This window comes from Rattus norvegicus, chromosome 4 (genome assembly GCF_021556685.1).
Source record: "Rattus norvegicus strain SHRSP/BbbUtx chromosome 4, alternate assembly SHRSP_T2T, whole genome shotgun sequence".
Lineage (NCBI taxonomy): Eukaryota > Metazoa > Chordata > Mammalia > Rodentia > Muridae > Rattus > Rattus norvegicus.
In genome coordinates, this window is record NC_141537.1 from 130620185 (window position 1) to 130644729 (window position 24545).

At 40.9% G+C, this 24545-nt stretch overlaps 1 long non-coding RNA gene across 1 annotated transcript in view; it reads right to left on the reverse strand.

Moving 5' to 3' along the window:
* Positions 1 to 5072, reverse strand: part of LOC148006325 (uncharacterized) — a 197377-nt gene extending 192305 nt beyond the window's left edge. Inside the window, exon 1 of the long non-coding RNA XR_015686914.1 lies at positions 4982 to 5072. This is a non-coding gene — a long non-coding RNA (uncharacterized LOC148006325). The remainder of the gene's footprint in view (positions 1 to 4981) is intronic.
* Positions 5073 to 24545: the final 19473 nt, after the last annotated feature.

The following is a 24545-nucleotide window of genomic DNA, read 5'->3' on the forward strand; positions in this document are numbered from 1 at the left end:
AAACACTAAGGATCACAATCAAAACATCAAGAGTTCAGATCCCAGACAGCATCCATATCAAAACTCTTCTCTCTAGCTTCCTTTAGAAAAATTTATATAAATTTACATGTGATGTGTTTGATCAAATCTACATCTATAATTTTTTAAGGAGCGGGAACTATGCAAGGCGGTTCTATCTGGCATGGGCAGGAATTGTTGAAGGAGGATCTAAAATTCTGCTTAACACAACTATTTTGGCCCTTCCAACTCGCATAGCATTTAGGCTCATAGACTCTCCCTTGGGAGCTATTAACTAAATTTAGGAGAAGGAAGGAACAAAATGTAGGTGGCCATTGTCCATGAGAACCAGGTCATTGGAGTGAGTCATGGAAAGACACTTATCATTGGAAGACACTCTAATTTGTTCACCTAATCTGCCTTGCACCTAAATTAGCCGCCTAAGAGTCACAAGACACCAGTAAAACGGAATGGCACACTATGGATTATATAAAATGTAGCTGCCAGACAGATAAAACGGTGCTAGCTGAAGATCTGCAGAAGCAGTCAAGAGAATCTTGGAATCAACACATAACACACACACACATACACACACACACACACACACACACACACACACACATACACACACACAGAGAGAGAGAGAGAGAGAGAGAGGGAGAGAGAGAGAGGGAGAGAGAGAGAGAGAGAGAGAGAGAGAGATCAAATCCTTAACCTTTCATGGCCTCAGTTTCTTCATTGTTAAAATGGGAATCATTTTAGTCCCGGCCACAAGCATTACTTGTGAGCAATAAATGAAACAACATCTGTCAAGCCCTCAGCACAGTGTCTGGTAATTGATAAGCTTGCAACCACCAGTAACTGCTATTATCTTCTTATCCTCCTCTCCAGACACAGCCAAAGTTCAATAAATACTTGTTGCTGTAACATCATTGAAGGCAGACGGCCTGGGAAGATGTCCAGGTTGCATCCCAAAAGGGGCTCCAGAGCTGAAGCAAATAAGCTTACTGTTGTCACTAAGCGACGGCAGGCCATCATTTCTGAGTCTGTTAAACTGAGATAACCTCACCCTCCACTTCTTCCTCCCTGAGGAAGTATGTGACAGGATTTGAGGCCCATGGAAGAAATGTACCATGGGATAATAGCACGGTGATAAATACCTCACATCTGTGTCTCTCCTTTCCTCGCAGGGCATGAAGGTATCTCTGTAGCTCTAACCTGTCCCCATTACAGAACTCTTCTCAGCAAGCTGTCATCCCATTACTTCATTCAATTAGTCTCTGCTGCAGACTTCAGACCTGTGAACAGCCAGTTACCAATTATCCCACCTTCTGGGTGTCACACTTGTAGGCTAGCACGGAAACATTTTTTTGCCCTGCACCTCTGAGGTCTCAGAAGTACTCTTGGCATCTTGACAGCTCAGTACTTGCCATGCATTTCGCAACACCAAGTCTCGTGCCTTCTAGACAAATATAATAGATCTTACAATTCTCTTTCATAGCTGACTTGTCGGGCTCTACTCTCAATACAGATGTGACTCATTAGAATACATGAATCAAGTCAGTTTTGATTTAGGATGAGTGAATTATTTTGTCTTGAGTTTGTTATACATCAACCGTCAATATTCAAGTTTCCGGTGACGTGGAGACTATAAAGAGAATGTGGAATATTTTTCATATCTGTTTCGGAAATAGACTTTATAGAAGAAAGCCCCCCCCTTGAGAATAAGTTCATCATAGTTGATAGATTAGAAACCTTGAGTGTGTGCAAACTTTGTGTCAAGTTACTTGCTGAAATTATGCAGAGGAAATGGCCTGAAAGAACACAAGGGATAATGTTGATTAAAACCATCCTGTTAATGAGTCACTTGCTGAAAAGTATTCCTGTAGATCAGGGGTTGGCGAATGCAGCCCAGTCCATTGTCTGTTGTTGTAAACACAGATTTACCAGGTTTTGCCCCACCCCTTTCATTTACATTTTAGTGGAGTCAAATATTTTGACAGATATCACATGGTTCACAGAGCCTAAATATGTATTATCTGACCCTTTACCTAGACACCATTTCTGAACCCTATATTGAATACTAGATGTTAAAATGCCTTTAAAAAGACAACTGGATACAAAATTCATCTGGAATATTGTTATATATATTTAAGGCATAATGGCATTGAGGTCAAAACATTCCAGGCAAGAAGAAATACACCATCAAATGGAATGTGAAAATGCATAAAGTAAAAACTGATAAAATAAAAGAACTGGATTATTCAACCTTAATAAGTGGAGATATCAAAACTCTACTGCTAATAATAGAGCAGCTAGATATAAGATAAATGAGACAATGGGAGCCTTGGACAACACCGAATTGTTTAACCAAGCAGATATCAGTAGAACACTCCATCCCACAAAAGTAAAATAAACATTCTTAGAGTTTTCAGGGAACATTGTCCAGATAAGACCCTGTGTGGGTAAACAAAATAAGCTCTAGAAAACCATAATCTCTGACAGTAGGTCCCCCCAAGTACAATGGAATGAAATTAGAAATTGTAGTATTCACAGATGTACGGACCTTGAACAATATATGCTGAAATAATCAAAAAGTCAAAGAAGAAAATCACAAGGGAAATTAGAAAAGTATTTTAAGGCAAATAAGGGAAAGAAAAAACACACAGCAGTTCAGACACTCAAGGGGTTTGCCTACTGCAGTGCTCACTGAGAGACCTGAGGGTTTTATCTGTAAATAACTGTTAGAAAGAGATCAGAAGTGACGCATCTGACCCCTTAAACTGCTAACAACAAAAGTACTAGACCGCACCAACACACAGCAAGAGAAATAGTGATGATTGAAAATAAAATAAATGAAAGAAGAAACTGCAGAAAATCAACAAAGTTAAAATATTAATAATGAGAAAACAGCCAGTAGACTATTTGAGAAAATCGGTAATAAGAAACCTCTATGTCACTGATTCTCAACCTTTTTAATGCTGTGACCCTTTAATACAGTTTCTCAGGTTGTGACACTCTCTTCCTCCCATACTATCTATCTCTCCCTTAAATAACTTCCCTTCGCTCTATCCTCTCGTGACAGTTGGTCATATTTTTTTCTGTCAAATCTTTCTTTGATTTGTCGCCTTTTCTGACATACAATTAGACATCACTTTCAAATATGGGTGCTTCCTTCTACAAACTAACTTTACCTTCATTATCTGGCATGAGTACTAAGGGTGTGTCCGTATTCCAGCCAGAACAATCAAAGGCGTGCGCTAAAGGCTAATCCACACCCTAACTGCAAACAGTTCAAATACCCTGTGAAAGAGGTTTAGTCCACTGTCATCATGGCAAGACACATGGCAGGCAGGGATGGTGCTGAAGAGGAGCTGAGAGGTCTACATCTGGACCCACAGGCAGCAGGAAGAGAGAAAAAGGTCACTGGGTCGGGCTCAAGCTTCTGAAACCTCAAAGCCCACCTCTAATGACACACGTCTTCCGACAAGACCACACCTACTTCAACAAGTCCATACTTACTAGTAGTGTCATTCCCTGTGAACCTATGAGGGTAGTTTTCATTCAAACCATAATAGGCCTAAACAATTCTTATAAAATCTCTGGTAATAGGTTGTAAATAACACAAAAACTCTCCAAATGTAGACAGAAAGGAAGCCAAACTACCTGAAAGTAATTCTAAAAGCAGGAATAAATCAGAAGGAGTAACTATCAATGTCAAGATTTGCTACATAAGAATAATGACTTCATATTTATTACATATAGATATCAATAAATAGAGTAGAACAGAGACCCAAGAAGCAGGCTCACACACTTTGGAAAATCTGATTTTTGGCAGCAAGGCAAAAGTAACTCCATTGATGTCTTCAGCAGATGATACCAAAGCAATTGGATATCCAAAGGCAAAAGTTCAGCTCATTTCCTACATGTTATACAGATGAATGTTAAATATAAAATTCAGGTCTATGAAATGTACACAGAGGATGAGACAGATATTTGGGACAAGACTTCTGAAAAAAATTAGGTATCACATAAAAACATGATGTGCCAAAGAAATACAAATGAGGCCTCATTAAAGTGTGAGGCTCAGAAGAAGAGCCACCTGAGACCAAGGCAGCTGTCTGGCGAACACGATGTTCAAACAGTTTCTGGACTCCAATCTGGAGTCTATAAAGAACTCTCAAAATCCAACATGGCAGATCTTCATGGTGACTGAAAGAGTATGTATCTTAAACTGTACAAAAAAGCAATCACAAACTTTTCGGGTACGTGGATGGTACTTGAAGAGATCATATTGAGTGAGACCCAGAAAGACAAACGCCACATGTTCTCTAGCCTCCAATAAGGGATTCAGATGTGAATACATAGCCCGTAGTAACTAAAGAAACCAGGAAAGTAAAATGGATCAATTGCCAGGATTGAGGGGTAGATAGGAGCAATCTGGGAAGGGAGGAGCAGAATGCAAGCTATCTAACCAAGAAAATGGGATAAGGGGGATCATTAGGGAAGGGAGATGGAGGTAAATATAATAAAAATAAGAATTCTGAAAAAAAAAACACAAGAAATCATACTCTGTTTACCTAAAAACAATCCTATACCCACATAATTCTGTATACAAATATAAGTTCCTGATTTTGATACTGCATGATATTTACATAATGCTCAGAGTACAAGGCCCGAGGGATCAGTCTGTCAATACTTTCTTTGCAACTTTCTATAGTTATTTCAAAATTTAAAATTAAAACTAAATCCAAGCAAAAGCCATCACAGGGAAGGATTTTAAACATACCAAATATTCCTTTTGATAAACAAGTCTCACTATCTTTTAAGCATCTGCCTGTTCTTCAACACTGAGACCCAGTGGATAAAGGGTGTTTCTCCTTTAGCGTATTGGGGCTCTCTGAGCAAAGGGATTTCAGATATGATTGGAGGACAAACACTGAGGGGGAAATTGAAGTTGACGAGTTGAAGTACCTTAGCTTACCTTTAGATGGATGGTGTCTGATCTTCCTCAATGTATCAGATTCATCAAACATCTCTCCCGCTGATCTCCACAGCTGTGCCTGAGATCAGATGGAAATTAAGGGGGAATGCAGCTCTTTTGCTTCACAACCCTGGCTATTTTTAACCTATGAGGCAAGAGGCTGGCTGGTATTGCTCTCACATGTTCATTGAAAGATGAAAACAGAACTCAAAGGCTGCCTATGATCAAATGCCTAATTATGTCATTAGGCATTTTCCTCAACAAAGACTTTCTTTGATTGAGTAAATCAACACGAGATATGGTTCCCCCACAGGGATGCCACAAAACAGAGCCTGGTGTTAAAATTTGTCCTTTTCATATCTGTATTTAATTTTAAACACAGTCATTGAGTTTGATTTGCAAGAGCTGGGGAGAGAGCCCAGTCAGTGATGTGCTTGCCTCTCAAGCATGAGGACCTAAGCATAGAAGCCCACTTCCCCTGGCACCAGCTGTTAATGGCCAGGCCTAGCAGGATGCACACATAATCCCAGCACTCTGGATCAGAGAATGCAGCATTCCACGATCTCATTGACCAGAGGACCATCTGACCAGTCTAACCAGACAGTGAGCTCCAGGCTCAATGAGAAATTCAATCTCAAAAACTAACTCGGAAGGCAGCTGGGGAGGATGGCAGACATTGACCTCTGCCTCACACACACACATGTGTACACACATATAACATGCACCAAAATTAATTTGATATTGTTTAAGATAGCACAATATTTAGCACCTTTCTCCAAAGAGACCTTTGCAGGTAGAAACTTAAAGGGAAGGGTGACTCTTTGGTAGAGAAAGGTTGTGAAAGGGAATAACACTTCATATCTCCTGTGGAGATCACACAGAAGGTCCTCCAATCTTCAATCACACCTGGGTGATCCCACTGGTTCCCAAGACAGTTACATGGAGTGCTTTTGCTCACATGGAAGAGATCTCTTTCTCTAGCCCTTCCTTCAACTTTAGCTCAGCTGAGGAAATCCTGTTTGGCAAAGAAAGCAGAAAACAGCTCATCGTCATTGCAAAAGAAGATCAAATTTTAATGCCTTCCTTGCCTACCCTTGCCTTGAGCCTTGAAAGACAGCAGCTCTAACGAAGAATCTAACTCCCCTATTTTCTGCAGAAACAACATCTTGCCAAGTGTCGACACTCCACTATGTTCCAAAATGTGTTCTGTCCCATTCTAGCAGTGTTGCCAACTTTATTTCCAAACTAGTGTCCTATCACATCCTTAGTTAAATAATTCTCCTTTAAATCTCTTCACTCTAAGAACACATATTCCCTGCTGTGGGCTTTTTATGCTTCTGTGGTATTTTTAATAACATCAGGTTCCCCTTCCACCACTTGAATGAGATTTTTGTTTTCTCTGGATTTCTTGTAGCTGTTTTTTGTTTGCTTGCTTATTTGTTGGTTTGTGCAAATGAAGCAATGTTACTATAACTAATATTTTCTCTCAAATTGCAAATTAGAGAAAGTAATGGTAGGGACCTGAGGAATAATATGAATGTTGGCTCTGTTGGTCTCTACAAATCGTCCAGATGGCCATCTTTTCCTGGAGGGACCGGTGAAAGAGTCCCTCATGCCTTACACCCTGTGAGTACTCAATAATGCGAGCCCCTTCTCTCCTCGTTGGCTTCTGCAAAGATGGTCTCAAGATTGCATCGAGCCTGCTTCATGGGAGGATGGAGGAAGGTAATAGATACCTTCTGCACAGATACAAGAGAGTCTCCCCAGTATTCCGATGCATGAAATCTCTATTCACCCGACCTAGGGATGACCTAGAAGAGTTTTGGTAGTTAAATATGATATGATTTGGCTTGTTCTCCCCGCTCTGAGATTGGGATGGCCAGATAGGCTCAAGGAATGTTTCAATGGCATCCCATGAGAAGTTAAATATGCTGATGAGTGTGTCTCAAAAGAGGCAAGTTTGCCTGTCTCACATGTAGTAAAGGGACTGTCATTCACAGAGGTACTGGATGATATATAGAGAGAACTTAGTACTTCAGTTCCCATGAGAAAGGGATGTGCCTGGAGTGCAGAGAGGGCCTCACATCTTAGGCAGGATTGAGAGTGATGAAAAACTCAGGCTATAGACCACATTGAGATTCTGTCAGAAGGGAGGCAGGGCCAAGTGATTAGCTTAGAGTTAGCTGATCTGACTAATTAACAGTGATCTTAGAAAGCAAATGTGTATGTTACACAGGCTGTGAGCAGATAGGAGTTACAGTGCCATGAATTAATGATGGACCCAGCAATGTGTCTTCAAATCGAAGCAAAGACAAAGCAAGATTCTACACTTACTGTCTGAGAAGGAGTTGTGACCAAAGGCTCTGTGCTCAGCCTTACGTTTTCCCATATGAGCCTGGGTTAAGTGTTCACCAGTTCAGTGTTTGTAGGACAGGTCTACTATGGATAATAATCAATTATAGATTCTGTAGAGTACAGGCAAACCAGGCATATGGCAGTGTGAAGTACACAGAAACTTGTTGAGTTAAATATTAATTAATTAATTAATAAACTCCAGTGTGGGGTCGCTACCTGACCCAATGATTTATTTTGCCGAATGAAAGACATACACGCACAGTCTTTGTATTTTAATATGCCTTAAACATCACAAAAGCTGTGCCACTGAAAAACTCTATGCTATTAATCCCGAGTTTTTACTTACTAATTCTATGTTCCGTCTTGGCTGCTCTGGACCAGGCCATGTTCTCCCGGCTCCTTCACATGGTATCTGTCCTGCGTTCTTCTCAGGCATGGCAGCTTCTCTCCCCCACACTCTCCTGGCGACCTGGCGGATCTTCTCCTCCTTCTCTTTCTCCAGGTCTCAAGCCCAGAAAATCGTAAAATCCCCCCTGCCCCCACGCTCTGTCTGTCCTTCCCAGCTATTGGCTGTTGGCATCTTCATTCACCAATCAGAACTAACTGAGGGCAGGTTCCCAGAAGCTGTGAGCAGACCCTGCAAACAGGTTTTTTGGGAAGGGACATAACTAGCATTCGTAATACAAGCAGCTACAGAAACTCTGGAAGTGGTTGCAGCATTTCTTACAAACTTAAATATGCAGCCGTCTACCATTCCCTAAGTGTCGTCATTGAGGGCTTATCCCACAGTAGTGAAAACAGAGTTACACGTACACTCCTGAAATGCTAAGCATGAGTCCTTTGCTAAATGTGGCATGTTTTCAGCTACACTTTAAGAAGATTTTATTTTGTGTAGGGAGGGGCTGTGTATTATTCTCTTTTCTCTTCCCTCGCTGTTGCCACACACATTCTGAGAGTTTTCACTGCACTCCAGTCCCGTTTCTGTCTATCATTCAAATGGGTTGGTTTCTACTGTTCCACTCAAGCTCCCTGGTCCTTTCTCTCCTTATCTTACTTCTAATCCACCTCTCCAGGGGTGTTTTAGACTTTGAGTAGTTTTGGAATCAAAAGTTTCAATTCCATACTTGTTTATACCTCCTGTTTGTTGCTAGAGGTCTACTTATGTTTGCTTTAAGAATGTTTATGATTGCAGGTTACAGTGTTGTTGTCTAACAGGCATAATCACAAACTCTAGCACCTGGTCCTCTCAGTGCTGCCATGTGCCCATCCCATTGTCTCATCTGAGCCAGGATTGTTTCTTCAGATGATGATGATGGTGGTGGTGGTAGTGGTGGTGGTGATGATGATGACGACGATGACGATGACAATGACATTGACGACGACAATGATTAAAATGTATCCTGCATACGTAAAAGAAACCTTACTAAAGCTCAAAACACACATTGCACCTCACACAATAATAGTGGGAGACTTCAACACCCCACTCTCATCAATGGACAGATCATGGAAACAGAAATTAAACAGTGATGTCGACAGACTAAGAGAAGTCATGAGCCAAATGGACTTAACGGATATTTATAGAACATTCTATCCTAAAGCAAAAGGATATACCTTCTTCTCAGCTCCTCATGGTACTTTCTCCAAAATTGACCATATAATTGGTCAAAAAACGGGCCTCAACAGGTACAGAAAGATAGAAATAATCCCATGCGTGCTATCGGACCACCACGGCCTAAAACTGGTCTTCAATAACAATAAGGGAAGAATGCCCACATATACGTGGAAATTGAACAATGCTCTACTCAATGATGACCTGGTCAAGGAAGAAATAAAGAAAGAAATTAAAAACTTCTTAGAATTTAATGAAAATGAAGATACAACATACTCAAACTTATGGGACACAATGAAAGCTGTGCTAAGAGGAAAACTCATAGCGCTGAGTGCCTGCAGAAAGAAACAGGAAAGAGCATATGTCAGCAGCTTGACAGCACACCTAAAAGCTCTAGAACAAAAAGAAGCAAATACACCCAGGAGGAGTAGAAGGCAGGAAATAATCAAACTCAGAGCTGAAATCAACCAAGTAGAAACAAAAAGGACCATAGAAAGAATCAACAGGACCAAAAGTTGGTTCTTTGAGAAAATCAACAAGATAGATAAACCCTTAGCCAGACTAACGAGAGGACACAGAGAGTGCGTCCAAATTAACAAAATCAGAAATGAAAAGGGAGACATAACTACAGATTCAGAGGAAATTCAAAAAATCATCAGATCTTACTATAAAAACCTATATTCAACAAAATTTGAAAATCTTCAGGAAATGGACTATTTCCTAGACAGATACCAGGTATCAAAGTTAAATCAGGAACAGATAAACCAGTTAAACAACCCCATAACTCCTAAGGAAATAGAAGCAGTCATTAAAGGTCTCCCAACCAAAAAGAGCCCAGGTCCAGACGGGTTTAGTGCAGAATTCTATCAAACCTTCATAGAAGACCTCATACCAATATTATCCAAACTATTCCACAAAATTGAAACAGATGGAGCCCTACCGAATTCCTTCTACGAATCTACAATTACTCTTATACCTAAACCACACAAAGACACAACAAAGAAAGAGAACTTCAGACCAATTTCCCTTATGAATATCGACGCAAAAATACTCAATAAAATTCTGGCAAACCGAATTCAAGAGCACATCAAAACAATCATCCACCATGATCAAGTAGGCTTCATCCCAGGCATGCAGGGATGGTTTAATATACGGAAAACCATCAACGTGATCCATTATATAAACAAACTGAAAGAACAGAACCACATGATCATTTCATTAGATGCTGAGAAAGCATTTGACAAAATTCAACACCCCTTCATGATAAAAGTCCTGGAAAGAATAGGAATTCAAGGCCCATACCTAAACATAGTAAAAGCCATATACAGCAAACCAGTTGCTAACATTAAACTAAATGGAGAGAAACTTGAAGCAATCCCACTAAAATCAGGGACTAGACAAGGCTGCCCACTCTCTCCCTACTTATTCAATATAGTTCTTGAAGTTCTAGCCAGAGCAATCAGACAACAAAAGGAGATCAAAGGGATACAGATCGGAAAAGAAGAGGTCAAAATATCACTATTTGCAGATGATATGATAGTATATTTAAGTGATCCCAAAAGTTCCACCAGAGAACTACTAAAGCTGATAAACAACTTCAGCAAAGTGGCTGGGTATAAAATTAACTCAAATAAATCAGTTGCCTTCCTCTATACAAAAGAGAAACAAGCCGAGAAAGAAATTAGGGAAACGACACCCTTCATAATAGACCCAAATAATATAAAGTACCTCGGTGTGACTTTAACCAAGCAAGTAAAAGATCTGTACAATAAGAACTTCAAGTCACTGAAGAAAGAAATTGAAGAAGACCTCAGAAGATGGAAAGATCTCCCATGCTCATGGATTGGCAGGATTAATATAGTAAAAATGGCCATTTTACCAAAAGCAATCTACAGATTCAATGCAATCCCCATCAAAATACCAATCCAATTCTTCAAAGAGTTAGACAGAACAATTTGCAAATTCATCTGGAATAACAAAAAACCCAGGATAGCTAAAGCTATCCTCAACAATAAAAGGACTTCAGGGGGAATCACTATCCCTGAACTCAAGCAGTATTACAGAGCAATAGTGATAAAAACTGCATGGTATTGGTACAGAGACAGACAGATAGACCAATGGAATAGAATTGAAGACCCAGAAATGAACCCACACACCTATGGTCACTTGATTTTTGACAAAGGAGCCAAAACCATCCAATGGAAAAAAGATAGCATTTTCAGCAAATGGTGCTGGTTCAACTGGAGGGCAACATGTAGAAGAATGCAGATCGATCCATGCTTATCACCCTGTACAAAGCTTAAGTCGAAGTGGATCAAGGACCTCCACATCAAACCAGACACACTCAAACTAATAGAAGAAAAACTAGGGAAGCATCTGGAACACATGGGCACTGGAAAAAATTTCCTGAACAAAACACCAATGGCTTATGCTCTAAGATCAAGAATTGACAAATGGGATCTCATAAAACTGCAAAGCTTCTGTAAGGCAAAGGACACTGTGGTTAGGACAAAACGGCAACCAACAGATTGGGAAAAGATCTTTACCAACCCTACAACAGATAGAGGCCTTATATCCAAAATATACAAAGAACTCAAGAAGTTAGACCACAGGGAAACAAATAACCCTATTAAAAAATGGGGTTCAGAGCTAAACAAAGAATTCACAGCTGAGGAATGCCGAATGGCTGAGAAACACCTAAAGAAATGTTCAACATCTTTAGTCATAAGGGAAATGCAAATCAAAACAACCCTGAGATTTCACCTCACACCAGTGCGATTGGCTAAGATCAAAAACTCAGGTGACAGCAGATGCTGGCGAGGTTGTGGAGAAAGAGGAACACTCCTCCATTGTTGGTGGGATTGCAGACTGGTAAAACCATTCTGGAAATCAGTCTGGAGGTTCCTCAGAAAATTGGACATTGAACTGCCTGAGGATCCAGCTATACCTCTCTTGGGCATATACCCAAAAGATGCCTCAACATATAAAAGAGACACGTGCTCCACTATGTTCATCGCAGCCTTATTTATAATAGCCAGAAAATGGAAAGAACCCAGATGCCCTTCAACAGAGGAATGGATACAGAAAATGTGGTACATCTACACAATGGAATACTACTCAGCTATCAAAAACAACGAGTTTATGAAATTCGTAGGCAAATGGTTGGAACTGGAAAATATCATCCTGAGTGAACTAACCCAATCACAGAAAGACATACATGGTATGCACTCATTGATAAGTGGCTATTAGCCCAAATGCTTGAATTACCCTAGATCCCTTGAACAAACGAAACTCAAGACGGATGATCAAAATGTGAATGCTTCACTCCTTCTTTAAATGAGGAAAAAGAATACCCTTGGCAGGGAAGGAAGAGGCAAAGATTAAAACAGAGACTGAAGGAACACCCATTCAGAGCCTGTCCCACATTTGGCCCATACATATACAGCCACCCAATTGGACTAGATGGATGAAGCAAAGAAGTGCAGACCGACAGGAGCCGGATGTAGATCGCTCCTGAGAGACACAGCCAGAATACAGCAAATACAGAGGCGAATGCCAGCAGCAAACCACTGAACCGAGAATAGGTCCCCTATTGAAGGAATCAGAGAAAGAACTGGAAGAGCTTAAAGGGGCTCGAGACCCCAAAAGTACAACAATGCCAAGCAACCAGAGCTTCCAGGGACTAAGCCACTACCTAAAGACTATACATGGACTGACCCTGGACTCTGACCCCATAGGTAGCAATGAATATCCTAGTAAGAGCACCAGTGGAAGGGGAAGCCCTGGGTCCTGCTAAGACTGAACCCCCAGTGAACTAGTCTATGGGGGGAGGGCGGCAATGGTGGGAGGGTTGGGAGGGGAACACCCATAAGGAAGGGGAGGGGGGAGGGGGATGTTTGCCCGGAAACCGGGAAAGGGAATAACACTCGAAATGTATATAAGAAATACTCAAGTTAATAAAAAAAAAATGTATCCTGGACATTATTTCTATTTAAATAGTCTACTTAGGCAAATAGACATTTGGGCATGTCTGACCTACCCTTGAAGGTCATAGTTCAACTGTCAGTTTGGTTTATAAAGACTAGTGGGTTATTCTTGTCTTCCTCACTTATGTGGTCTACAGAATAGAGGATAGGAGTCCACCCGCAGCTTCATCAGGGCATCCTGTGGCATGCACCACTCACTACATCAGCGTGAGGGCAAGAGATAGAGCTAGGGAGGAGAGGGTGTGCTTGTCTCCCTTCAGAGATGACAGTGTCACAACTTTGCTCCCAAGCTCCACACAGCAAGGGGTCCCTTATGACTGGAGGTGGAGGCAGAAATCAGTTCTTCCTGGAAAGGAATTGCATACTTCCTGGGTGCTATTGGAGGATGGCAGGAGTCAGTTCATCATGGGCCAAGCAGGAGTGGAGAGTGGTGAGATTGAACACAGCCTTAGCACTGGAGGAAAGAGGGTAAGGGGTAGCAGGAGAAAAAGGACTCCAACGGTGAAGCTCACTGCAGGAGGTAGAGTTCATCTGGAGAATAGACAGGGCTGGGAAGACCGTTCAATAGGTAGAAGTGCTGTTGTGCAGGGCTGACCACCTGCATTCAATCCCCAGATCCTACAAGGTGAGAACAAAGTAACAAGAGTTCTCCTCTGAGCTCCATACATGCTCTGTGACAACCGAGATTCACACACACACATGCATGCACGCACGCACACACGCAAACACACAAATAATTCATTAATTTAAAAAGAACAGACAATGTTCTGCACTGTTGAATTGTGGCTTCCACCTTTCTTTAGTCAGAGAAGGCAGTTGGTCATGTGGTTACGTTTTTGGTGTGTTTTCAATGTGGCTCAGCTGTTGATTTCTTGACCACCCAAGCTAAAAGGAAAACATAAAGCAAAGGCACATAAAAAGGTAAAAGCAAGTAAGAGAAGAGCTGACACAGAGTCCGAAGTCAGGCACCTCAATCCCAGAGGCTCCTGGGCTCCTGTAGTGCTTAACCATGCTGCCATTCTTCAACCCTTTGGAGTTCTCACTAGGAAAACAGTATGTTTTTCTAGTCATTGATATTTTGATGTGGGGGCAGCATGGGTGGTGGTGATAAACTTACTCAAAATTGGAATGTCACCAGTCCCCTTTAGAGGGCTGTGATATAGGATTTCTTTTCAACTTTTGTTCTTATGAACGGTTCTATGGTTCATTTTCTTACCTATTCCACTGGCTCCTTAAGTCCTTAAAATAAATTCCTACAAATAAAGCAGCTTCTTCTAAACTTTTCCCTTCTTCTCAGTAAACCTGGCTTGTTTGTTGTCTTTCACAAATGAACAAATAAGAAAATTCCTACAAATTGACTTACTAAGAGTTTTTAATCATGCTAACTCTTAATACACAATATTACTATCTAACCCTGCATGCATACTGGCAATTCTTGTTCAATGTTGTCTTTCTTTTTGCTATGGGACAAACTGATACACGATATACTAACCTGGTTTACTCCCCCAAAACCTTGAGTCTTTGGGATTTTTACTGCTTCTTCTGTGTATTATGAATGTGCATTGTTAACTTTCTATTATAGTGTTTATATTTCACTCATTACATTTTTTATTTCATTAAAATATAATTACATCATTCCTCTACCCCTCTTACACCTTCCAGCGCCCCAACCCTTACTCACTTTCAATTTCATGGCCTCCTCTTTTGTAACCATTGTTGTTACCTGTACATACACATGTATAAATATATAAAGACGACTTGCTGTGTCTAACTGGGGGCTTGTCCCTAGGGAAGACTAATTATCACTCATTTAGCAGATGGTAATTGTTTGTATCTCCTGTCTAGAAATATGACATTTCCTCCCTGTTGGCAATCAGGCACATCCATAGACAACTAATAGTGACTCTACAACAATCAGGCATTTTTACAGCCAGCTTTCGAGGGACCCATCGACGAGATATGTCAACTCTAGCTGTCCAAGAGGCAATAGTGTTGTTCCTGTCGCATGTCCCTTTGCACACGTGCTGTGGGCCCAATAACCCTGCCCCCATTCTCTTCTTTCTTCCCTCTCCCAGAAGCTGCCTCTGTATTCATACCCATTAAACCTCCCGTGTTAGATCTGCTGCCTGGTGTGTTTTTGTGGACCCGCTGCCTAGTTCTATCATTTCCTCCATGCCGGCATGTCAATGTTGAAATTGTCCATGTTCTACTCCGGCAGCTATGTTGCTGAGCTTTCACAATTGTAGCTTTCCTGTGATGGAATGCCCAATTTCACGACAGACTTCCTGCTCCTCTGGCTTCCGTGCCCTCTTCTGAGACATCCCTGAGCTGTAGGTGCAGAAGCTGTATTGTTGATGTGTCGCTTGTGGCTGGGTGCCTCACCTGTCAGTTGTTCTCTGTGTTTTAATTAGTGGTGGCTCTCTGTAATGGTGCGCTTCCGCTGTAAAAAAAAAAAAAAAAAAAAAAAAAAGGAGCAGCTATGATGAGGGGCGGGCGCTACATTTATTAGGTATAAGGACACGGGTATTTAGAATGCAGCGGGGAATTTACTGGTTTAGCAAAGTGACAGTTGTAGGTTCTTCCTTTAGGTCTCTGACTAATCCAGCCACAGGTAGCCGATTACATTTATAGTACAAAGCAAGATTTCCCTTCTGTACAGTAGGGCTTAAAAGCAATTAGACAGCCATTGGTTACCACCAAGATAAAAGTGCCATTGATGCACTATTACAGATATGTCTGCATATCCTTTGCTTCAAATTCTGAGAGGGCAACTGAAGTCGTGTGAGTGTGTGTGTGTGTGTGTGTGTGTGTGTGTGTGTGTGTGTGTGTGTGTGTGTGTGAATTGAATGTAACTTTTGGTAAATATAAAATGATTATTATTTTTGTAAGGTATCTTCCTTCAGCTTCTTCTATACTTCTCTCCTTCGGCTCTCTCGAGTTAAAGCACCACCACCACCACCACTACCACCACCCCTTCATTTTTCCCAACCTGGTCTACAGAATAATTGCCAGGATGGCTCAGGCTACACAGAGAAACCTTGTTTCAAGATAGATAGATAGATGATAGATAGATAGATAGATAGATAGATAGATAGATAGATAGATAGATAGATAGATAGATAGAAAGATAGATCAAATTTTCCTTGCTGATTTCTAAAATGACTATGGTACTGGATCACGTGGTACATTTACTTTTAGTTTTTTTAAGAGTTATTCACACCTATTATTTATCTAAATAAATAGAATTCTCCATGCTGATTTCCAAAATGACTGAACCACTGGATCATATTCACCAACAATGAGCATCACCTTACAATATCACCAGCATTTGCTCTTGGTTGATTTCTTGGTCTTAGCCATTCTGCCTGGAGAAGAAATCTCCAAGTTCTTACAATTTGCATTTCCCTAAAGGCTAAGGATGATGACCACTTTTTTCAGGTATTTCTATGGCATTTTTACTTTTTCTTTTGAGAACTTTCTGTTCAGATCTATAGCCCATTTTAATTTGAGTTCTTTCTATATTCTGGATATCAATCTCAAGTATATAGTGGTCCCTACCACTCTGCAGGATTCGTTCTCACTTGATTGATTATTCCCTTTGCTGTAGAGGAGATTTTGGTTTTATGAGGTCCCATTTGCCAATCATTGGGCTTAATTATTGAGCAAATGGAGTCCAATTCCAAAAGTCCTTTGCTACACTTAGGTCTCGTAGGGCACTGCCTTCTAGCAGTTACAGCATTTCAGGTTTCACGATGAGGCCTTTGGTCCATTTGGAAACCAGCCTGGGGTATCAACCATCCAGGATGATAAAAACAAGTCATCTTTCATTCTTCTACATGAAGACATCCACTCTTCCTGCCACAATTTGTTGGAGATGCTCTTTTCTCCAATGTTTACTTTTGGCATCTTCATCTAATATCAGATGTCTACAGTTAATGCTCTCACGTTGTGGTCCATTTTTTCCGTTAGCCTACAAGCCTATCTTTGTGCCACTATCATGTTGTTTAATGACTATGGTTTTATTGTATCTTGAGGTTTGGCTAGTCATCCCTCCAGCATTGCTCTTTGTGCTCAGTATTGCTTTGGCTATCTTTGGTCTTTCATGGTTCCATATGAATTTTAGAATCTTTTTCTTTTTCTATGAAGAGTGTTGTAGGAATGTTGATTAGGGTTGAATTGACTCTGTCAATTGCTTTGGTAGAATGGTCATTTACACAAAATTAATTCTACCTAACCATGAGCATGAGAGGTTTTTTATTGTCTCCATTTTCTTGTGTCTTCTTCAGATATTAAGGTTTTTGTTGCACAGGTCTTTTACTTCCTTAGGATTAAGGTTCATTTTTGGTATATCAAAAAGCTACTGATTTTTGTAAGTTGATTTTGTATCCTGCCATGTTGTTGAATTCATCAATAGCTTCTCAGAGATTTCTGGTGGAGTTTGAGGATCTTTTATGTAAATATTATTCGCAAGTAGGAAACATTTTACTTCTTATTTTCCTATTTGTATCCAGTTAGTACTTTAAGCATAATATTGCTATGTGGGGATGATGCTTACCCATGCTTTGTTCCCCACTTTAATGGGGTTGCTTAGAGTTTGTCTCCATTTAGGGTGACATTGTCTACAGGTTTGTCATATCTAGAATTTACTGTCTTGAGCTATGTTCTTTCTAGTTCTACCCTAAGAATTTTACCATAAAAGCATGTTAGGTTCTGTCAATGTATTTTTCCTCCATCTGTTGAATTGATTATATAACTATTGTCTTAAAGTCCATTTGCATGCTTTACCACATTTATTATCTTAGATATGGTAAACCATTCATCTACTTCCTGAATAAAATCAACTTGATCATAGTGAGTGATCATTTCCTTATATTTAGTTAGTAAGTATTTTATTAAAATATTTTTCATCGATGTTAATCAGGAACAAAGGCCTACCGCTTTTTGTTGTTGTTGGATTTCTTTACCTGAATTTTACAGTGATGCTGGCTTCATAGAAGAAGTTTGGAAAAGTTTCCTCTTCTATTTCTATTTTTAAATAATTTTAGAAGTATTAGTTGTATACAAAATGGATTCATTTGGGTTTATTTATATAATTGTCACGCAAATGTGTGTGTGTATGTGCGTGTGTGTGTGTGTGTGTGTGTGTGTGTGTACCACAACAATAATCAAAGAAAATGATATCAATTTGAGAATAAGTAAGATATGGCAGAAGTTAGAGGGAAGAAATCGAAGTGATGACATTTATTAAAGTTTAATTCAAATGTTTAAAATGAATTTTTAATTAAAATATTAGTTATAGATCTTCTTTGAAAATCTTGTAGAATTCTGCTGTGAATCTATCTGGGCCTGTCTTTTATTATAAGGTTTTTATTACTGTTTCAATTTCCTTATTTATTATAGGTCCATTCAGGTTGTTGTTCAAATTATGGTAATTTGAATGAATGAAAAAATTCAACCATTTCTTTTAAATTTTTCAACCCAATGGAGGTGTTTAAAGTATACTCTGATTGCTCTGTTGTCTGTTGTGATGCTTCCGTGTTTGTTTCTGATTTCATTAATTTGGGTTGTCTCTTCCTCTATTTTGGTTAGCTGGGCCAACAATCTGTTAATCTTGCTTATCTTCTCAAAGGGCTAGGTCTTAGATTAGTCAATTCTTTGTATTGTTTTCTTTGTTTCTACTTCATTAATTTTAACTCTAGTATTCATTATTTCTCAGTCTCTACTGAGTTCAGGCTTAGTTTGTTCTTGCTTTTCCAAACCTTTGAACTGTATCTTTAAGTCATTTATTTATACTCTTTCTGATTTTTTTAATGTTGGAAATTAAAGCTATAAATTTTTCTTATATGATGACTCTTACTGTGTCCCAGAGGTTTCATTTATGTTGTTCTTATTTTTGTTTTGTTGCATAGTTTTTAATTCCTTCCTTGGTTTTCTCTCCAGTTCATCAATCATGCAGTTATGAGTTGTTTAATCTCTATGAGTAGGTATACTTACTAGAGACTGCTGAGTTTAAGTTTTGCTGCATCTGGTATAAGATTTTAAGCCACATGCAAGCTATGTGGCAAGGCCTAGGAATCATATACTAGGATAGGTTCCAATGATTCATCAGAGTAGATTCTTGTATAGATGTGTGAATGGGCTATACATGGGGGGTTGATATGGTTCAGGATGGTTAGGGTTACAGGAGGAAGACTGTTCAAAACTGGACCTTAGCAGAAGATTTGTAACCAGGGCTAAGTCTGGAGATGAGGGGGAGGGTTCAAGTTGGGTCAGGTTCAAAGACCTACCTGGATACCATCTGTGACACCAGGGAGTGACCTAAATTTGGATGAAGGAAGAAATTGTATGGCAAGCATACAGGGTGCAATGTAAGACCAAGACTGATGGGAGATGGACAGGTGGATCATGTAACTAAGACTGATTATATTGAGCCTGCAAAAAGGCATGTTACATAAACAAAGTTTGGGGGTTAGAAGGGGTTACAGATAGACTCTAGTTTAGGGAATTCACTAAGTAACCACTGGGCTGGACCTGGCCATAGGATATGGGATCTATCTGGGCAAGACCTAGAGGTTGAATATGACACAAATGACTTGAGCAAAGTAGGAGGAAAAGGAGAGCAAAATATCCTACCTGGGTATATCACCTGTGGTGACAACAATGAGTCCCTGGTAGGAAGTAGGTCTGGGGTCAATGGTGAATCCCAAAGGAATAGAGATGAACAAGGAATGGATCTGAGGATATCAGTAGCTACAGGATTAGGGGCCATCTAGGGAGGCTAGAATGAAGGGGAAGGCAGAGAGCACAGGTAGCTTACCTGGGTCGATGCCATTTGTGATAGCTGTGGGGTATCTGGCAAGAAGCAGGGCCACCAAGTTCCAAAGACATGAAACTGGATTGGAGGAGGGCTCACTTATGCTTTTGAAAAGCTTTATGGATATGGATTCTAGTAGCTTGCTCATAGAAATAAATACAATTCCCAGTTTAACCTTTCTTTGGGGTCTGTGTGGTTTGCTATATGTGAGGTGTGACGTGTATGTATGCTTGCCTAGAAAAAAAAATCTTAGGTGTCTATTTAGAACTACCCACTTTTTGTTTGTGTGTATGTGTACCCATATCTGTGTGTGGTCTGCTCCATGCATATATGTGCTCATGTCTGTGTGTGGTCTACTCTATGTGGATGTGTTCCCACATCTGTGTGTGGTCCACTCATTCCTGCATATGTGTGAAGTGGCCAGACATCAACAGCAGATGTCTTCCACAGCTTTCCACCTTATTTTTTGAGACAGGGTCTCTCACTGAACCTAGATCTCACAATCAAGGTAAATTGGCAGGCCAGTGAGACTCAGGATCCACCTGTCTCTGGATACCCCCACCTTTAAGGTTATAGATAGCTACCATAGTGAAGGTTATAGATACCTGCTATAGTGCCTGGCTTTATGTATGTGCTGAGGTCTGAATTCAGGCCCTCATGCTTATCAGGAAAGCACTTCACCACAGAGCCATCTCCCCAGCCCTGTCAAAGTTTTTGACATAGGCAAGTCTTTTTGGCCCAGGCTCACTAAGTAGGCTACACTGACTGACCAACAAACCCTAGGGAACTGCCTGTCTCTACCTCCCCAGTGCTAGGATTACAAGTACACACTATTGCACCCCGCTTTTTATGAGTATCTTGGGGATCAAAGTCAAGGACTTTATGCCTGTTGTTGCACTTTACTGGATGAGCTATATCCCCATCCCACTTCATATGAAGTTTGTGTGGAGAAAAAGACACACACACACACACACACGCGCGCGTGCACGCGCGCGCGCAGAGAGAGGGGGGGTGGGTTTTAAAGTGGTCATGTCAATTTTATATTTTCTTACTGGAAATCTTTGCCTTCTGAGTCTCAACAGCCCTCTCTACTTGACACTCATTGCCTTTATCCATCTGCTGTATCAGAAATGAGAAGAGAAGCTGTCATGCGTCTCTTTGAGTCACATAAAGATGAATTAAGTTGCAAATGGGAGAGGTCTCAGATGAGTCTTGTGTCTAATCAGAACTGAAATGAGAGCCCTCCCCAAACCCATCCAAAGCCCTGTCTTCTTCCGTCTGTCTGACCTGGCCCAGGTGCTGCATCAAAGGCACCTGTACACTTGCAGCAGCTCTCTGTAGAGGGAGTGACTTCCCTTGGGGAATCCAGGCAAGGTGATTTAAAGTCCTCACTCCAGCACCTACCCGTCTGTGCTTCTGTGCTGAATCGGGAGAGACAGTGATTGAAACAGCGTGCCCCAGTATCTGATACCAACTTTTCTGTCTTTGACAGTTTTGATACTTGTAAGTTTTCCACAAGCTGAGAGTTTGTGGCTTTGCCCCAGTTTCTTTACTGTGACATAAAGAATCAGTTTCAGTCTTCTGTCAGACACGGCACTCATAAATATTTAAATATTCCAAAGCATGGCCCTGATTCTTGTTTCAACCATGGGCCCCACTGAGCCAACCTATGCATTTCCCTTTATTGTGTGAGAACCTAGAAGTAACCTATGTGTATATATGTGGGCACATGCATGTGCGCATGCATATACATGCTTTTTACATGGGTTCTGAGGATTCAAACTCAGTTCCTCGTGCTTAGAAGAAAAGTTAATTTAGATGACCAACTGACCTAGCTCTATGAATAATCATCTTAAATACTTCCTTTTCAGTTGTTATACTGCTGAAATCTGAAGAATAAACTGTATTTTCTATAATGTTTATAAATGGGCTAGTGCATGTGTGTGTGTGCATGCATGTGTGCTTGTGCACATGTGCACAGGTGTGCATGTGTGTGTGTGCATGTAGATGGTGGGTGGGTAAAAGTGTATGCATATGTATCTGAGATAGGGGGAGTTATGGGGGGGAAGAGAGAGAGAGAGAGAGAGAGAGAGAGAGAGAGTTGAACATGAAATTTAAAGAAGGCAGGAGATTTCAGAGACCAAATCTCATGATTGAGAGTTGCATTTCAGGTTTGAAATTAGACGATTGAAGACCATTTACTCACTTCCATTTCCTGGTGGTTAATTACAGTTATTAAATTAATAATTCAGTGTCTTGAACTATTTAGATAACTCCTCATTAAAAGAATCAAAGGTGGTGATTAAAGATGGGTCAGAGAACTGATCTACAGAGAGCAAAAGCCCCAACACAAAAGGCAAGGATTGCCTAGTTATATATTCCTAGCACGGGAGTGGGCTGTGAATATTGATGGCTCCAAACAGGAGAGGAAGAGACTGAAGGAAGAGCTCGCAGAGCCTGTTTTGTTCACAGCCCTGAATCAATACTGTGAGGACTGCCCAACATACTTCAGTAAGTGCTCATCCATTATTTACAGGGCTCTTTTGTCCAAAGTTTCTGTTTACAAGATTACTTTGTAACCCGAAATGATTGTTTCCTTTCATGGGGAAGCTGGATCCAAGTGGATGCTTTAAAGGGTGAACTTGAAAGAACAGAGATGGTGCTTGTTTTGTACCTCATATTCTCAGTCCAGACTCAAATCAGGATAATTTGTGTCCCTCCTGCCTGTCTGCCAGATTGGCAGCCAAGGTCACAGGGAAGCTTTACTGCCTGGGCTGTCCCTCTAGCTCAGTGGTTCTCAACATTCCCAATGCTGTGCCCCTTTAATACAGTTCCTCTTATTGTGGTGACCCAAACCATAAAGTTATTTTCACTGCTACTTCATAACTGTAATTTTTCTACTATTATGAATTGTGATATAAATATCTGTGTTCTCTTAAGCCACCCCTGGGAAAGAGTTGTTTGAACCCCCAGGGGTGTCATGACCCACAGGTTGAAAACCACTGCTCTAACTTGCCTTTCCTTCACCGCCTCAAAGTTTGAATGAACTTTGGCAGAAGGAGAAAATGCTGGAGTGCCTTGTCGTGTCTGTGCCCAGGCTTCTGTGAGCTGTGAGCCTTTAGGGGGCAGGCCTCAGTTTTAAGAAAGGGCCATGTGGTTTTCTGTCTGTAGGAAGTTAATCATGTAAGGATATGTCTGTTTTGTTTCTGGGGTTTATTTTTCTAACTACCATGGTTGGTTATGGTATTTTTTTTTTAACAAAAACTGAGGTTGCTGTGGTTTGAATATGGCTCGTACCCTCCTAAATGGTGTGTTGATTTAGTTTCTGCCTTTTGGCTAAAATTATGTGAAAAGGCACATTGAAGTTTGTTTGCCATTCTGTTGCGAGATGGAGCTTTGAGGCCACTGGGTTCTTAATGGAAACAGTGGACTGCTCACCTGGTACGTGCTGGGCTTTAGACTTAGTACCTAATACAACCACATAAAACAGGGACCCAGGCCTTTTCCTCCAGAGTCAGTCCTTGCTCCCACAGGCCTAGATCAGTTACACTGAGGGCGTGTTATTTAAAAGCAGGACCCACCACGTCTTGGTGGCCTGAGTCTGAAGCACATGCTGCTCCTCACAGCGTACAGTGTGTCGAGGCTTTTGCAGATGCCATCATTATGACTTTTGACTCCATAGCCACACTAAAAAGGTGCTTTTTTTTTGAAACGTCCCAACCATTCTTTAAGACAGAAGGGCAATAGGTGGATGATAAGTAGTCTCATTGTTCCTCTCTCAGGAAACTAAGATTTAGAAAGTATAAAACCTTAGGAATCTGAGAGGCTCTACCAGCAGCTGACTGACACAGATGCGGATACTGATAATGAAGCATTGGACTGAGCTCAGTGACCCCTAGGCAAGAGTTTGAGGAAAGACCGAAGGAGCTGAGGGGGTTTGCAACCCCATAGGAAGAACAACAATATCAACTAACCAGACCCCTCAGACCTTCCAGGGACTAAACCACCAACCAAAGAACATGTATGGGCTGGTCCATGGCTACTGCTACAGATGTATCCAAGGGTCGCCTTGTCTGGCCTTAGTGGGAGGTCAGCATCTGGTCCTGTAGAGACTTGATGCCCCAGAGAAGGGGAATACTAGAGGGTGCGGTAGGAGTGGATGGGTGGGTGGGAGAGCACCTTCTTAGAGGTAAAAGGGAGGGAGAAGGGGATGGAGTGCTCATGGAGGGAGGACCAGGAAGGGGGACACATTTGAAATGTGAAATAAATAAAATAATTAATGAAAAAACAGGAATAAACAGCAGAAGCATTATTCAAAGCCTCTTGTTTGCCCACAGCACTTGAGCCTTTTGCTTCTATCCTGCACTGTTCAGGGGAACTCAGTTTGAAGGGTCCTGCCTTTGGATTACATATAACGAGGATTGGAATGCTTCTTCTGCAATGACCCAGAGAGTGAATGTTTTAGACCTTGCTTATCATAAAATATTTGCTACAGACAGTTTATTCTGCTTTTGTAGGGCAGCAGTATCCAGGGATAATATATATATATAAGAAAATGGATTGGCTGGGTTTTGATAATTTTGTATTTACACAAACAAGCCAGCCATACTTGACCCGAGTCTCAGCTTGGCAGCCTCTAGTGTGTAAGAGTCCACATACTTGACATACAGCTCTGAATCGTGCATCTCTCATTTCAGAGGTCGTATATGGTGGTAGAGGTCATGAGCTGGCATTGGCTCCATCCTGAGGCCCCCTGATAGTCCACAATCATATGCAGAATTAGCTCCCAGCTCTGTAGAG